Below are 17,487 nucleotides of genomic sequence, written 5' to 3' on the forward strand. Positions count from 1 at the left end.
CGTTTTCGTTACATTTCACACACTTTTTGGGGAATTCTGTTTTATACACAAAACATACAGTGCTATATTATATGATAATGTGCGACTTATGGAATAAGTAATAAATCTACACAATAAATGGGCAGCTAGCCGCGGATAGGAGGTTAGTGTACAGTTTGATGCATGAATATAGGCATAAATTATGACTAATAGAGTAAATGGGTCCAGTGTTCTAGGATGTGATTGCTAAAATACAGAACAAAATCTATGAAATATATATTATATATACCATACACACACACAATGAGCATTTACATTATCTAAGAAACTAAAACAAAATATGTAGCAAAGAAACAATGAGGAATATTCCACTCACACAATCCACAATTGCAATGTTACGTGAAAAGAAAATGCTGGGTGACAGAGAACCTTCCAGAAAAGGGTCCAGCACACACAAGGAGCCACAACTCCCATCTTCTTCAAGGGTCAATGGCGTCTGGTCACGCTTACCATGAGTCACTTTATAGGACGGTAGGCTGGAAAAATTCATCATGTTCATTAAATCAGTGTAGTCAAGTGAAATCTTTAGGGAGATGAGCAACGGAGGAAAAGGTCAGGAGGTTGAGACGGGCCAGGTATTGGCGCACAAGACCCAGAAATCAGAGACCCAGTCATTAATTCAATATCGGCATTATGTAGATATGAAGTCTGAACCATTTTTAATTCAACGCCGTTTGTTCACTTCTTATTTAACACACACACACACGATGGAGCAGATTTGCACTTAGACTCCATTTTCTGAAACTGGCTATTTAGTGCGCATGCAGACAAATTACCGTACATTTCCTTAATGCATAAAATCAATTTCATACCCGGCAGTGACTGCTGAGCAAGGGTTCATCATCAACAACTTGCTCATCATATGTATGATGATACTAAAGGCACGATTCATTACTGCATTCACAACCTTTTTTTGCCCTAGCTTTTGGTGTTTTTCATTTGCGCCTTATTCTACTTTTTAATTTGCACCTTTTTTAAAGTCTGTCTGATATTCATTTATTTTTTTATTTTTAGGCTATGTCTAAGTGCCCACATTGCAGAAATGCTGCGGAAATGTCTGAAGCATTTCCGCAACTCCCTGCTGCAGGTAAAACGCATGCAGAATTCACATGCGGTTTCCCGCAAAACACAAGCGATTTTACCTTGCAGAATGCTTGCGCTTTTCCAAGCAATTTGAAGCATCGCTTGGAAAAGTGATTGACAGGTTGGTCACACTTGTCAAGCATAGTGCTTGACAAGTGTGACCAACTTTTTACTAATGAGGCTGCCTATGCGGCATCAATAGTAAAAGATAGGATGTAAAAAATTTAAAAATCGGGATATACTTACCCTTTGTCGGCCCCCGGAGTCGTCCCGACCCTCATTGGCACTGCCGGCAACTTCCGTTCCCAGGGATGCCTTGTGACAATAACCTCTGAAGACGTAGCATCACACGAGACCGCTACGTCATCAGTGGTTATTCGCGCAATGTATCCCTGGGAACGGAAGATGCCAGCAGCGTGGCTGAGAGGCGGGAGGACTCTGGGGGGCCATCAGAGGGTAAGTATATCCCGATTTTTCTATTTTAATTGTATTTTTTGCAGGGATATGGTACCCAGGGCATGGAGGACAGTCTCCTCTCCTCCAGACCCAGGGTACCATCCGTACATGAAGTGCTCACTTTCTGCATGGTGGGAATAGCCACAAGCATAAAGTGAACATTTCAACGCAATCCTATGGCGGCGGAACCGTCGCGATTCCGCAGAAATATTGAACATGCTGCGGATTTTACCGCTATGCGATTTCACAGTAAATATGGACATGCTGCGGATTTTACCGCTATGCGATTCCGCAGCGGGAAAATCTGCAGCATGGGCACAGCAACTGCGGAATCCCATAAGATTGCATGGGAATGTGCTTTTAATCATTTCTGCGGCAGGAAAAACACAGCGGAAACGCTTAAAAATCGCAACGTGGGCCCACAGCCTTACACTAGCTGAAGAGCCCGGCGTTGCCCGAGTATAGTAACTAACTGTGGGTCCCGATCTCTCCCTTAACAGCCCCGGTCTCCACCCACCATCATGCTCTCTCCTTCCGCAGCCAAAAGTCACAAAAATTGTGCCAAAGGACTGGCATACTCAAAAATACAAACTGGAGTGAAATTTGCAACTTTTTAAAACGTCGCAATTGATGAATTACAAAATTGCGAAAACATCTGGAATTGAGAGAGTCCATCCACAAAGCGGAATACACAAAATAATCCAGCATGCACATATAAAATAGACTTCAAAAAGGCACAAATAGAAAAATGAATTAGGTGCACACAAAAAAAGTCACAACGATTACAATAGCTTCCTTTGATGTTAACTACAATGGGGAATAGTTATCAGACCTGCCTTATGGTGCAATTACACTGTACGATTATGAGGCTGAAGAACAATCAAAACGCTCGATCTTTGGGTGAAATGATCCTTTGCTTTGCCCAAAAGATTATCGTTCTCGGCAGCACATAGTCCTGTGTAAACAAGATTTGTGCCGATGTTACTGATCGTTTCGCGTGCATGTTACCATGCAGTTTAATGCCGCTGACCGCATAGTGTAAACCGACCTTAATTCCAATTTAGAGCAAACTTTGACTAAATAGTTTTAAAATGCACCGGATTTATAGTGGTTCATGCTATTTGATTCATCTGTTTAATTTTAATACTGTCACAAGGTAAAGGGTGTCATTCATCCAGTTGGGTAATTATGGTCAGGACGGCACAGCTAACCCGCTTCTACTTTTGTTGTCTTACTGTAAGTGACAGCATGCCCTATTTAGTTCAGGCTTGTATTTTAGTTGTACTTTTCAGTTAAAGACAAACCAGATGTCTAATAAAGAAAAGCACATTAGAATACAATATTATGCAAAATTATGGTGGGCCATTAATAGTTTATTCTCCACACTGAGGTTTAATTGAAAGTTGGAGCACCTACCCTGGCCCCTTCCTTATCCCCACTCCCTGCCTGCAGTATTTTACCGATGACCTGTGGTTAGTTCGCCAAGATGTTTGGGACAACCTCCCTGCCGAATTCCTTCAAAAACTGTGTGCAAGTGTATGTAGAAGAATTTATGCTATTTTGAAGGCAAAGGATGGTCACACCAAATACTGATTGGATTTGGATTTCCATTTTGTTGACTGATAAAAATAAACGATTAAATATTTCTATTTTTTAAAACATTCTTCCTTAGTACACAAAGTACTGTATCGTTACTCTATATGGCAGTGTCCAAAGATGGCAGCGCTCCTGTGGACCTGGTTGAGTTCTCAATTGGATTTGCACCCTAGACTGTACCAATGCAGCTTCTCCTTTTCTTACATATTTACTTTATATGATAATTATTTCCTATGGCTGAGAAAATATTCTGGAACCTTACCTGAAATGAAGGTATACATTAATTATCGCTAGGATGAGGAGATCGTGGCATTCTCCACCGTACCTCTAGGGTAAAGAATCTGTTGCCCCTTCATTCTGATATCAGTATCTAATTAAAGCCTTACGTTTTGCATTCGTTTATCACTAGTGATGAGCGAGCGTGCTCAGATGGGATGTTATCACTAGTGATGAGCCAGCGTGCTCAGATAGGGTGTTATCACTAGTGATGAGCCAGCGTGCTCAGATAGGGTGTTATCACTAGTGATGAGCCAGCGTGCTCGGATAGGGTGTTATCACTAGTGATGAGCCAGCGTGCTCAGATAGGGTGTTATCACTAGTGATGAGCCAGCGTGCCCGGATAAGGTGTTATCTCTAGTGATGAGCCAGCGTGCCCGGATAAGGTGTTATCACTAGTGATGAGCCAGCGTGCTCGGGTAAGGTGTTATCACTAGTGATGAGCCAGCGTGCTCAGATAGGGTGTTATCACTAGTGATGAGCCAGCGTGCTCGGATAAGGTGTTATCACTAGTGATGAGCCAGCGTGCTCGGATAAGGTGTTATCACTAGTGATGAGCCAGCGTGCCCGGATAAGGTGTTATCACTAGTGATGAGCCAGCGTGCTCAGATAGGGTGTTATCACTAGTGATGAGCCAGCGTGCTCAGATAGGGTGTTATCACTAGTGATGAGCCAGCGTGCTCAGATAGGGTGTTATCACTAGTGATGAGCCAGCGTGCTCAGATAGGGTGTTATCACTAGTGATGAGCCAGCGTGCTCGGATAAGGTGTTATCACTAGTGATGAGTCAGCGTGCCCGGATAAGGTGTTATCACTAGTGATGAGCGAGCGTGCTCGGATAAGGTGTTATCACTAGTGATGAGCCAGCGTGCTCGGATAAGGTGTTATCACTAGTGATGAGCCAGCGTGCCCGGATAAGGTGTTATCTCTAGTGATGAGCCAGCGTGCTCAGATAGGGTGTTATCACTAGTGATGAGCGAGCGTGCTCGGATAAGGTGTTATCACTAGTGATGAGCCAGCGTGCCCGGATAAGGTGTTATCTCTAGTGATGAGCCAGCATGCCCGGATAAGGTGTTATCTCTAGTGATGAGCGAGTGTGATCGGATAAGGTGTTATCACTAGTGATGAGCGAGTGTGATCGGATAAGGTGTTATCACTAGTGATGAGCGAGTGTGATCGGATAAGGTGTTATCACTAGTGATGAGCGAGCGTGCTCGGCTAAGGTGTTATCACTAGTGATGAGCCAGCATGCCCGGATAAGGTGTTATCACTAGTGATGAGCGAGCGTGCTCAGATAAGGCGTTTTCTCTAGCGATGAGCGAGCTCGGATAAGGCGTTATCTCTAGTGATGAGCGAGCGTGCTCGGATAAGGTGTTATCACTAGTGATGAGCGAGCTCGGATAAGGCGTTATCTCTAGTGATGAGCGAGCGTGCCCAGATAAGGTGTTATCACTAGTGATGAGCGAGCGTGCTCAGATAAGGTGTTATCACTAGTGATGAGCGAGCGTGCCCGGATAAGGTGTTATCACTAGTGATGAGCGAGCGTGATCGGATAAGGTGTTATCACTAGTGATGAGCCATGTGCTCGGATAAGGTGTTATCTCTAGTGATGAGCGAGCGTGCCCGGATAAGGTGTTATCACTAGTGATGAGCGAGCGTGCTCGGCTAAGGTGTTATCACTAGTGATGAGCCAGCGTGCTCAGATAAGGCGTTTTCTCTAGTGATGAGCGAGCTCGGATAAGGCGTTATCTCTAGTGATGAGCGAGCGTGCTCGAATAAGGTGTTATCACTAGTGATGAGCGAGCTCGGATAAGGCGTTATCTCTAGTGATGAGCGAGCTCGGATAAGGCGTTATCTCTAGTGATGAGCGAGCGTGCCCGGATAAGGCGTTATCTCTAGTGATGAGCGAGCGTGCCCGGATAAGGCGTTTTCTCTAGTGATGAGCGTGCTCGGATAAGGCGCTATCTCTCTAGTGATGAGCGCGAGCGCTCAGATAAGGTGTTATCACTAGTGATGAGCGAGCGTGCTTAGATAAGGTGTTATCACTAGTGATGAGCGAGCGTGCCCGGATAAGGTGTTATCACTAGTGATGAGCGAGCGTGATCGGATAAGGTGTTATCACTAGTGATGAGCCAGCGTGCTCGGATAAGGTGTTATCACTAGTGATGAGCGAGCGTGCTCGGATAAGGTGTTATCACTAGTGATGAGCCAGCGTGCTCAGATAAGGCGTTTTCTCTAGTGATGAGCGAGCGTGCTCGGATAAGGTGTTATCTCTAGTGATGAGCGTGCTCGGATAAGGCGCTATCTCTCTAGTGATGAGCGCGAGCGCTCAGATAAGGTGTTATCACTAGTGACAAGCGTGCATGCTCGGATAAGGTGTTATCTGATCACGCTCGTGTACTAATAGAGTATCTTTGGCATGCTCTAATACATGTTTGAGTCGCCGTGGCTGCCTGTCTCATGCCTGTTTGTTAAACAATCCCTGTATGTGTTGCGGCTGTCGAAAAGCCACGAGACATGCAGCCGCGGGGTCTCAGTTTTCGAGCACGCCGAAGATACTCTGTTAATACACGAGTGTGATCACATAACACCTTATCCCAGCTCGTTTGCTCAACACTATTATTAAAATGTATTTTAAAACAAAAAGTAGCTATGGAATCACTTCACTGGGAAAAGAGAAGACTGTCGAGGCATGGAGGTGTAATATACACTGCTCAAAAATATAAAGGGAACACTTAGGCTAAGTGCACACGTACCGGAACTCTCGCGGAAATTACCGCGAGAATTCCGGAATTCCAGTCCGCGGGAAAATCGCATTTTAAATTCCCGCGATTTTCCCGCGGAAAAACTAGCATTTTGCAAGCGTAATTAGCTTGCAGAATTGCTAGCGTTTTCCAAGCGATCTGTAGCATCGCTTGGAGAACTGATTGACAGGTTGGTCACACTCGTCAAACATAGTGTTTCACAAGTGTGACCAACTTTTTACTACTGAGGCCGCCTATGCAGCATCAGTAGTAAAAGATAAAATGTAAAAAAAAATAAAAAATGGTGTTATTCTTACCCTCCGACGTCCCACGCATCCGTTCCCAGTAATCCTTTGCGAAAATGCCCGCGATGACGTCAGTTCTCGCGGGATCGCGACGTCTCGCGGTTATTCGCGATGACGTCGCGCGAATGACCGCGAGACTTCGCGATCCCGCGAGAACGGACGTCATCGCGGGCATTTTCGCAAAGGACTACTGGGACCGGAGCGTGAAGAGAAGCGGGAAGGCTGCGCGGGATGCCGGAGGGTGAGAATAACAATATTTTTTATTTTAAATTCTATTTTTTTACAGGGATAATGGTGCCCAAAGCCCGGAGGACAGTCTCCTCTCCTCCGGACCGTGGGTACCATCCGCAAATGTTCTGCTTACTTTCCGCATGGTGTGCACAGCCACATGCGGGAAATAAGCGGAACAATGCATTCCTATGGGTGCGGGATCGCCGCGATTCCGCAAATTAATGAGCATGCTGCGGTTTTTACCGCGAAGCGATTCCGCCGCGGTAAAAACCGCAGCATTAGCACAGCATTGCAGAATCCCATAGGAATGCATGGGATTCTTATTTTTCGCGTTTTCGCGGCAAAATCACGCGGTTAAAACCGCCGCGGAAACGCGAAAAAAACGCCACGTGTGAACTCAGCCTTAAACAACAGAATATAACTCCAATTAAATCAAACATCTGTGAAATCAAACTGTCCACTTAGGAAGCAACACTGATTGACAATCAATTTCACATGCTGTTGTGCAAATGGAATAGACAACAGATGGAAGTTATTGGCAATTATCAAGACACTCTCAATAAAGGAGTGGTTCTGCAGGTGGGGACCACAGACCACATCTCAGTACCAATGCTTTCTGGCTGATGTTTTGGTCACTTTTGAATATTGGTTCTGCTGTCACACTCGTGGTAGCATGAGACGCCCACTACAACCCACACAAGTGACTCAGGTAGTGCAGCTCATCCAGGATGGCACATCAATGCGAGCTGTGGCAAGGTTTGCTGGGTCTGTCAGCATAGTGTCCAGAGGCAGGAGGCGCTACCAGGAGACAGGCCAGTACACCAGGAAACGTGGAGGGGGCCGTAGGAGGGCAACAACCCAGCAGCAGGACCGCTACCTCAGCCTTTGTGCAAGGAGGAACAGGAGGAGCACTGCCAGAGCCCTGCAAAATGACCTCCAGCAGGCCACAAATGTGCATGTGTCTGCACAAACGGTTAGAAACCGACTCCATGAGTATGGTCTGAGTGCCACAGATGGGGGTTGTGCTCACAGCCCAACACCGTGCAGGACGCTTGGCATTTGCCACAGAACACCAGAATTGGCAAATTTGCCACTGGCACCCTGTGCTCTTCACAGATGAAAGCAGGTTCACACTGAGCACATGTGACAGAGTCTGGAGACACTGTGGAGAGCAATCTGCTGCCTGCAACATCCTTCAGCATGACCGGTTTGGCAGTGCGTCAGTAATGGTGTGGGGTGGCATTTCTTTGGAGGGCCGCACAGCCCTCCATATGCTCGCCAGAGGTAGCCTAACTGCCATTAGGAACCGAGATGAGATCCTCAAACCCCTTGTGAGACCATATGCTGGTGAGGTTGGCCCTGTGTTCCTCCTAATGCAGGACAATGCCAGACCTCATGTGGCTGGTGTGTGTCAGCAGTTCCTGCAAGATGAAGGCATTGAAGCTATGGACTGGCCCGGCCATTCCCCATATCTGAATTCGATTGAGCACATCTAGGACATCATGTCTCGCTCCATCCACCGTCACGTTGCACCACAGATTGTCCAGGAGTTGGCGGATGCTTTAGTCCAGGTGTGGGAGGAGATCCCTCATGACAACATCCACCGCCTCATCAGGAGCATGCCCAGGTGTTGTAGAGAGGTCATACAGGCATGTGGAGGCCACACACAATACTGAGCATCATTTCCTTGTCTTGAGGTATTTCCACTGAAGTTGGATCAGCCTGTAATTTGATTTTCCACTTTGATTTGGAGTATGCTTCCAAATCCAGACCTCCATGGGATATTAAATTTGATTTACATTGATCATTTTTATGTTTTCTTGTTCTCAATGCATGCCACTATGTAATGAATAAAGATTTGCAGCTGCGATATTTCATTCAGTGATATCTACAATGTGGTATCTTAGTGTTCCCTTCATTTTTTTGAGCAGTGTAATTACTAGATCACATGGACTAGAAGACTCCTGTAGATCTTTTACCACAGTCTGGGAAGCCAGTTATTACGTGACTAAAGTGGAAAGGATGAATTAATCATGTTAGAATGGACTGGATACAATGAGGCTGGTGCAAAAAGCCAGGACTGGGCAAGTCAGTAATGTGACAGTATATTAGGCATAAAGCGGTGTCCCACCGCCCCATCATCCATGCATCAAGTGTGGCCAACGCTACGTCTGCAGCGCTTTCCCAACCACCCATGCACGGCCCACTTCTGAGGGCAGACCTGTTAGTCAAGAGCTCTAGGCTACTGATTAAAGAGTATCACGGCCAATTTATAGCCGTGACAGCGGGGCTGTAAAGTTTGGCGCCTGGAATAGCTCCAGCAATTTTATGTTGTTCGGATGGTCATTTATATACTGTATATCACACACTGCACATGAGGATCTACAGTATATTTCCCAGGACTGTAAATGGAGGTACAATGCACTGGGTCCTATCTACACATCCTCCGATTACCCCGTGGGAATCAATATCCACAGATATTATAGGCAAACGTTCGAAGGCTGTCCACCCAGATCCGATGCCTCTCCAGAAACCTCACTGCAGAGGAGGAGGGGGGACACATTAACATTCTGCACTCTTTCCTGGGGAGAAATGTGCCCATTCTGCAGTGTGCCCTGCATTAATAGGATGGCCGGTCATCTGGCGGAGGGCGAGCCTGCTGGGCACATGCATGCCGGATGGCACCGCTTGGATGCCATTTCTCCCTGCCGCCTACAATACACGGATTCTCTCCACGTCGATGCCTCCCCGTGGCCATGGATGCTGAGGGATGGACCTGGCCAGCAGGGATCACGAATGAATGACTCTCCCCCGGTCCGTACGCTCGGCGCATTACATGTCAGCCATATGCCACCATTTGGTGGGCAGCACACACACTGGCACACAGGGAGCACCGGCGTGTGATGGTGAAGGTCAATCAGCAGGGCTCGCACCGTCCCCATCGCCTGCCATATAGATGCCCTCCGAGACCCTACACCGGCCAGCCCTCCCCAGAATAATGCACAGCCTGCTCAATGGAGGGCATCAATTATTCAGCGCCTTTATTGTGGCCCCTATGGTTATAAATAGCAGAGGGCAGATCACATATCATGCACCCTGGGATGAGGCACCCAGCTCTGCAGATGCCGAGCACGTCCCCTCCCCCAGCAGGGAAAGGGGGGCTGCCATAGCCCTGTGTCACCGGCTGCCGAAGGCACAGCATCCTCTCTGACACCTGAAGGTTACATGCAGCCGCCGCCGCCGCCATCCCCGCTACCCCGGGACCAGCCGCCATTCTCACCTCTCTGTACGCAGCAGCAGCTCGGTCTTATTGCACCAATGCAGCAGCTCTCTCCCTGCACCTGCACAGCACACGCTGACGTCAGATGATTGGCAGCTGCAGAATGCTGCTGGGCGTGGCTTCACCGCCGCTTCTCCGCCCCCCTCCGGGGAAAACTGAATGATTTCATTGGCAATCGAGGCTGACCAATGGGAACGCGCCGGTTGCCTCAGTGAACGGGATGATGAGCCCGCCCCTGATGTGAATAATAAATGATGGAGGAGGCTGCCCCCGGCTAACAGCGCGGTCACAGCGCCACTCCGCGCAGTGTGTCACCTGCGGCCACTGTGACCGCCGCCATTGCGGCTCATCAGGCCTCTGGACTGGGCGTGACGTCATAGCTCCTGTGGGGCCACTTCCACTGGGGGCAGGTAAAAGTGGCCTGGAACGGTGGAGGAATTGCCATAGCAACGGATCTGCGCACTATTCTTAGAGGAATCATTATTCTCGCAGCGTTACCACGACACCGCTAACGAAAAGGAGGACGATCCCTCTAACGCCTCGTTAGTAGCCCCGAATACAGCTCCTCCGCAGAGCTATGTGTCTCCATGGTTACCGACTACACGCAAACTGGTGCCAAGGTAGCACAATGCGGGCCAAGTGTACAGACAGTAACCGGTACCTTCTAGAATCAGATTGCGCCATTAATCCATAGACAGCGCTGTCCCCGTTGGGGCTCACTATATAACATCCCTATGAGTGTGGGAGGAAACACGCAAACACGATGCGCTACATTGTAGTGATGGGTCGCTTACAACCGACCTGGTACAGGGAGACGGCTCCCATTTATGAACGATGGGAGCCAGCAGGAATTTCAGGGCCCGCCTCATACTAGCAACATTTTTGGGCCCCCTTGAGGCTCCACCTCCAACTTCCCACCATCCCACCACCCACTCTTGGGAAAAACTCCACTTCTGCACCAATCTCAACAGTTCCCATTGAATTCTGTATTACACACATGGCCAGCAGCTTTTGTTTAGGCCAAAAGATATTTTAATCTGCCACTACGACAAGGCCGGGCCCTTCTCTACTCTAACCTTTTAAACATTTCTTAAAATATCCACTACTCTTTTTAGGTATACTTTTATTTGTTTTTATTTAAGGGAATGTGTCGCATACATTTTTTAAAATGACCAATAATACCACCGCTTATTACCACCATAGTGACCGAATAATACCACATAGAAGGGACAAATACCGCCACACAATGGCCAGACAACATATTACCACCACATAGTGACCAAATAATACCACATACAAGGGAGAAATACCACCACACAATGGCCAGACCACATATTACCACCACATAGTGACCAAATACTACCACATAAAAGGGGGAAATATCACCACACCATGACCAGAGCACATATCACCACCACATAGTGACCGAATATTACAATATTGATCATTAATAAAAAAAACACAATACTAATATTACCGTAAGTGCCATTGTACACAGGAGCTCTGTATTTAGTGTCAGTGTACAGGTAATACTGGGATCACCGGTGATATACACAGGATCTCTGTGCATCATGTTCCAAATTATAATGCAAATGATATTTTTCTCTGATTTTCCTAAATGGTGCAAATGACAGTCAGTCTAATAAATGTCATCACCGGTTAGAGTATACATCGAATTTTATTGAAGAAACCTCCCAGTGATAACAATATAATCTCCAAAATGAATAAAAACTGAAATTGCACTGTTCCAAATTATTAGGCACAGTAGAATTTCTAAACATTTGATATGTATTAAAGAAATGAAAATGCTCATTTGTGGAATTTGCAGCATTAGGAGGTCACATTCACTGAACAAAAAGCTATTTAACTCCAAAACATCCTAACAGGCCAAGTTACATGTTAAGTTACATGTTAACATAGGAACCCTTCTTTGATATCACCTTCACAATTCTTGCATCCATTGAACCTGTGAGTTTTGGAGAGTTTCTGCTTGTATTTCTTTGCATGAAGTCAGAATAGCCTCCCAGAGCTGCTGTTTTCATGTGAACTGCCTCCCACCCTCATAGATCTTTTGCTTGATGATACTCCAAAGATTCTCTCTAGGGTTGAGGTCAGGGGAAGATGGTGGCCACACCTTGAGTTTATCTCCTTTTATGTTGTTAGTCAGAAACTGTATACTTTACAGAGGTCATTTTCACACCTTTAGGAACCGTACAGGGCCCTACCAGCTGTTTCCCCATGATTCCGGCCCAAAACATGACTCCCTCTACCTCCTTGCTGACGTCACAGCCTTGTTGGGACATGGTGGCCATCCACCAACCATCCACTACTCCATCCATCTGGACCATCCAGGGTTGCTCAACACTCATCAGTAAACAAGACTGTTTGAAAATTAGTCTTCATGTATGTCTGGGCCCACTGCAACCATTTCTGCTTGTGAACACTGTTTAGGAGTGGCCGAATAGTAGGTTTATGCACCACAGCAAGTCTTTGAAGGATCCTACACCTTGAGGTTCGAGGGACTCCAGAGGCACCCGCAGCTTCAAATATCTGTTTGCTGGTTTGCAATGGCCTTTTAGCAGCTGCTCTCTTAATCTGATGAACTTGCCTGGCAGAAACCTTCCTCATTCTGCCTTTATCAGCACAAACACGTCTGTGCTCAGAATCAGCCACAAATCTCTTAACAGTACGATGATCACGCTTACGTTTTCGGGAAATATCTAAAGTTTTCATCCCTTGACCAAGGCATTGCACTATTTGATGCTTTTCAGCAGCAGAGAGGTCCTTTTTCTTTCCCATGTTACTTGAAAACTCTGGCCTGCTTAATAGTGTGGAACATCCAGATTTCCTTTTATTGGGCTCACATGGCAAACTAATTATCACAGGTATCTGAGATTGATTTCAGTGATCCAAAGAACCCTGAGACACAATACAATCAATGGGTTGAAAAAAATGAAAAAAAAACAGACAATGTGATTGTCTGGATTTTTTTTCTCAGTTTGTCTCCCATAGTTGAGGTCTACCTATGATGTAAATTACAGACGCCTCTCATCTTTTTAAGTGGTGGAACTTGCACTATTGCTGACTGACTAAATACTTTTTTTCCCCACTGTAGTCTACAGGTAATACAGCGATCACCGGAGACGTTACACACAGGAGCTCTGTATATAGTGTCAGTGTACAGGTAATACAGGGATCACTGGTGACATTATACACAGGAACGCTGTATATAGTATACAGTATATAGTCTACAGGTAGTACAGCGATCACCGGTGATGTTACACACAGGAGCTCTGTATATAGTGTCAGTGTACAGGTAAGGCTGGTTTCACATTTGCGTTAAAACAACGCTGCGCCCTGCATCGTTAAGCCCCGCCCCGAGCCGGCTCCCTGCCCGCCCCATCCGGGATCACCGCCTACTTTCGCATTTGCACGCATGCGATCGGCGCACCCTATCTTTAGCCGAAATGCAACATGCTGCATTTCGGCGCGCACGGCGCACCGTCAACAGTGCGCAGCACGCTACTTTCACACTGGCAGCGCATGACCTGCGCACCCTATGCTAAAGATAGGGTGCGCCGATCGCATGCGTGCAAATGCGAAAGTAGGCGGTGATCCCGGATGGGGCGGGCAGGGAGCTGGCTCGGGGCGGGGCTTAACGACGCAGGGCGCAGCGTTGTTTTAACGCAAATGTGAAACCAGCCTAATACAGCGATCACCAGAGATGTTACACACAGAAGCTCTGTATATAGTGTCAGTGTACACAGGAACGCTGTATATAGTATACAGTATATAGTCTACAGGTAGTACAGCGATCACCGGTGATGTTACACACAGGAGCTCTGTATATAGTGTCAGTGTACAGGTAATACAGCGATCACAAGTGACATTATACACAGGAGCTCTGTATATAGTGTCAGTGTACAGGTAATACAGGGATCACTGGTGACATTATACACAGGAACGCTGTATATAGTATACAGTATATAGTCTACAGGTAATACAGCGATCACTGGTGACGTTACACACAGGAGCTCTGTTATTGTGTCAGTGTACAGGTAACACAGTAATCACCAGTGACATACATAAGAGTTCTGTATACAGTGGCAGTGGACAGGTAATATACTGATCACCAGTGACATTATACACAGGAGCTCTACATATAGTGTACACTGTACAGGTATTACAATGATCACCAGTGACTTTATACACAGGAGCTCTATATATAGTGTCAGTGTACAGGTAATACAGGGATCACCAGTGACATTATACACAGGAGATCTGTGTCCCGGAGCGGCCAGTGCCTGAACCTCATACCCTGGTCCTGTAGCAGCCTGTGCCTGAACACTGTCTTCTGGTCCCGGAGCAGCCAGAGCCTGAACATTGTTCCCGGGTCCCGGTGAAGCTAGTCCTGTTCCTTAAATCCCCTGGTCCCAGTGCGGCCAGTGCATGAACACTATTCCCCGTAACATGAGTGGCCTAACCCTGATCCTGAGTCCTAGACCGTCATGTCTGAACTAAGCCCTAAAGCAGTGTCAGCGTATCTGACCCCTGGGGTCAGCAGCTGCAGTACTGGGTTCTGGCCAGGAGTTGTACCTGGTGGCTACCTGCCACACAAACCTGACCTCACCACTAGAGGCTCCTGTGACACAGAGGGTCCACAAATCCACGTGCACCACAGCTGGGCATAACAGTCTGCTCGGCCCAGCCATTGACTGCAACAGTGTACAGGTAATACAGTGATCACCAGTAACACTATACAAAGGAGCTCTGCATATAGTGTCAGTGAACAGGTAAAACATGGAGCACAGTGAAATTATGCACAGGAACTCTGTATATAGTGTCAGTGTACAGGAAATACAGTGATCACCAGTGACATTATACACGGTAACTCTGTAAATGTGGCGCCCCTGAGGCTTCAGTCGCCACAGAGGTACTGCACCTCCTCCTGAGGTGTGGTGCCCCACCATCCAGGTAAGGTGGGAACTCCTGACCACGCTCCAACACTCGCATCCCACACAACATGTTAGTTCAGCAAAGCCACATTGCGGCTCCTTGCTTAGGGAGTAGCAGAGCACCTTTGGTGGTTCCCTGCTTGGAACACGAAACGTGCTGGGAGGCGGGTGGAGTTTAGAATACATAAAGAGCGGGAAGGGTTAGTCAGTCAGTGAGTGAGAGGTAGAGAGTCACTCGGAGAGGAGTGAGGATCCCTGGAAGAGGGATGGAGGAAGGAGTGCTGCAGCTGCCTCAGTGATCTGATCCAGCTGGCACAGGAAAGGAAAGAAGGAGAAAGACATTGGACTGAAACCTGACCTTCTATGAGAGAGAGGGATTAGTATGGAACGAAGGAGTAAAAGGGAACAGAGAGGACGTGGGTTAGAGGAAGAACCCTGCCTAGAAGTTCTAAGCGCAAGGCCGGGGCCCGGTCCCTGAGGTTTTATGGATACTGAAGGTCCTGCAGCAGACACCGGTGGAGTAGTGGGCTGTAAATGCACTACTCCCATCTAAGACTTGGGGGCACAACAGCAACTTGGATAGTGAGCGGGACTCAGGAGTAAGGAGTCCCCGAAGCAGGCTACAGCTGTCTGCCGTACAAGTAGAGTTCTTGGGAACATCTGTCAGGAGGCACTCTAGTGTAACTCAGTACTAAGAGTACTTCACTTAAAGGCGCTATAGAGGAGACGTTCAGAAAGGTACATGTTGACGGAGTGTTGGAAGGGAGCATCCTATCTTGCCTGGAGGTTGACTGAGCCCAGGACCCGGAGGACACAGCACGGAGGCCGGCATCTGGAACAAGGTAAGACTAGAAGCAATGGGATGAAACTGAATGGGAGGAGACACAGATTAGATATTAGAAAAAACTTTTTGACAGTTAGAGTGATCAATGAGTGGAACAGGCTGCCACGAGAAGTGGTGAGTTCTCCTTCAATGGAAGTCTTCAGAGGCTGGACAGACATCTGACTGGGATGATTTATCGAATCCTGCTTTGAGCAGGGGGTTGGAACAGATGGCCCAGGAGGTCCCTTCCAACTCTACGATTCTATGATTCTATGATCTGTGTGAGCTGCAGACTGTGAGTAAAGCTTTGGAACTACATGCCCTGGTGTCTTCCACTTATTCCCGCATCACTACACCCCGCACTACTACATCTGGGCAACAACCTCTACACCGCCTGTGCCTCTCCTCCATTGCCACATCTACACTGCCCTGGGACTACAGCTCCACCTGTGGGGAGCTTCACCATCTTGGCTGCAACCCACCACCAGTCCCAGAGGATCTGCATGCAGCGTCGGCCTAACACCTCACTTGCCGAACACCACAGGTGACGTCACAAACTATTCATAAACTTTATTTCATTGTTCATTCATCCCCCTTTTTGCCATGGAGCCCCAGGGCCACGGACCGGGTCACAGCTTCCGTTACAACTCCCATTGAGATCAACGCGCCTGGTACCGAGTACCCCGCTAGGCCCTGGTGTGGGCGCTCCATTCTGGTGTCACGAACAGGATGACGAGACCCGATGCCATCGGGTTCTGTGTGCCTAAGATTTGTTGGACTTAAAACTTTTGAGAATGTGCAGAAGACCCAATTTGATAGACTGTGAAGTGAATACTAAAAATGGCCGACAGCCTAGAGAAGGGTGTGATAATATGGGCGGTCCTAAGAAAAGAGCGCGGACTGTCCTGGGCCTCCCCTGTCTAAACTTCTATGCGACAGCAACATGGCCAACCCCCCGAGGGGTTCGTATACTGGCTTGGTATGGAGGCGCTGGAAGAAGACGCCGCCCCAAGAAGGAGGGGCAGAAGCCAGTGGCGGGAAGGAAGCCGAGACAGGAAGAAGAAGAACGCCAGAACGCCATGATGGAAGAAGAGGGAAGGAGGCCTGCGGAGCGCGGGGAGGCTGAGCTGGATCTCCCCGCTGCCATGGCTGAAGGCTCGGACCCTGCTTCTAGGCTGAATAGCCGGCAGCTAGAGGAAGAGGTTGCCTGGCTGACCCAACATTTGCAGCTGAGGCAGGAGGCCTTGTGGACGCTGAACTGGCAGCACGCCCAGGAGGGGCCTACGCCAGCGGTACCGCCGTCACCGGTACCCGTCGCTGCAATACCGGAGCTTCCCCAGGCAGACGCCATGGAGCCTGCAGCCGCTGCCACACCACCGACGGCATCCGGAGTCCCTTCTCTGCCGCCACCACCGGAGGAATTGTATGAGGCCCCGGGAGCCGAAGCGGAGGAAGAGGAGCTCCTGCCTGGACCTGACGCGGCCGTGCAGGTCCCACCAGAGAACCCTGCGGACCCAGAGCCGCCATTAGCTCCACCGCCGTCCCCGGTGCCCCACCGCACACACCCACCGCCACTATGCCTGCATCGGAGCAGAGACCACACCGCCAGGAGGCACCAGGTATATACCCCGGCCCTCCTAATTGGTTGCCCCCCGAATTCACGTTGTCAGAGGCTGGCTTGCAGGAACTCGAAATGGGGC

General features: G+C 48.2%; 1 protein-coding gene across 1 annotated transcript in view; it reads right to left on the reverse strand.

Moving 5' to 3' along the window:
• Window positions 1–10,166, reverse strand: part of RAB3A (RAB3A, member RAS oncogene family) — an 87,799-nt gene extending 77,633 nt beyond the window's left edge. Inside the window, exon 1 of the mRNA XM_073544926.1 lies at window positions 10,010–10,166. The gene's annotated coding sequence lies outside the window, so the exon portion shown is untranslated. The remainder of the gene's footprint in view (window positions 1–10,009) is intronic.
• Between the last annotated feature and the right edge of the window lie 7,321 nt (window positions 10,167–17,487).

Source organism: Dendrobates tinctorius, unplaced genomic scaffold (assembly GCF_039654945.1).
Source record: "Dendrobates tinctorius isolate UK_male_01 unplaced genomic scaffold, ASM3965494v1 ptg000011l, whole genome shotgun sequence".
Classification (NCBI taxonomy): domain Eukaryota; kingdom Metazoa; phylum Chordata; class Amphibia; order Anura; family Dendrobatidae; genus Dendrobates; species Dendrobates tinctorius.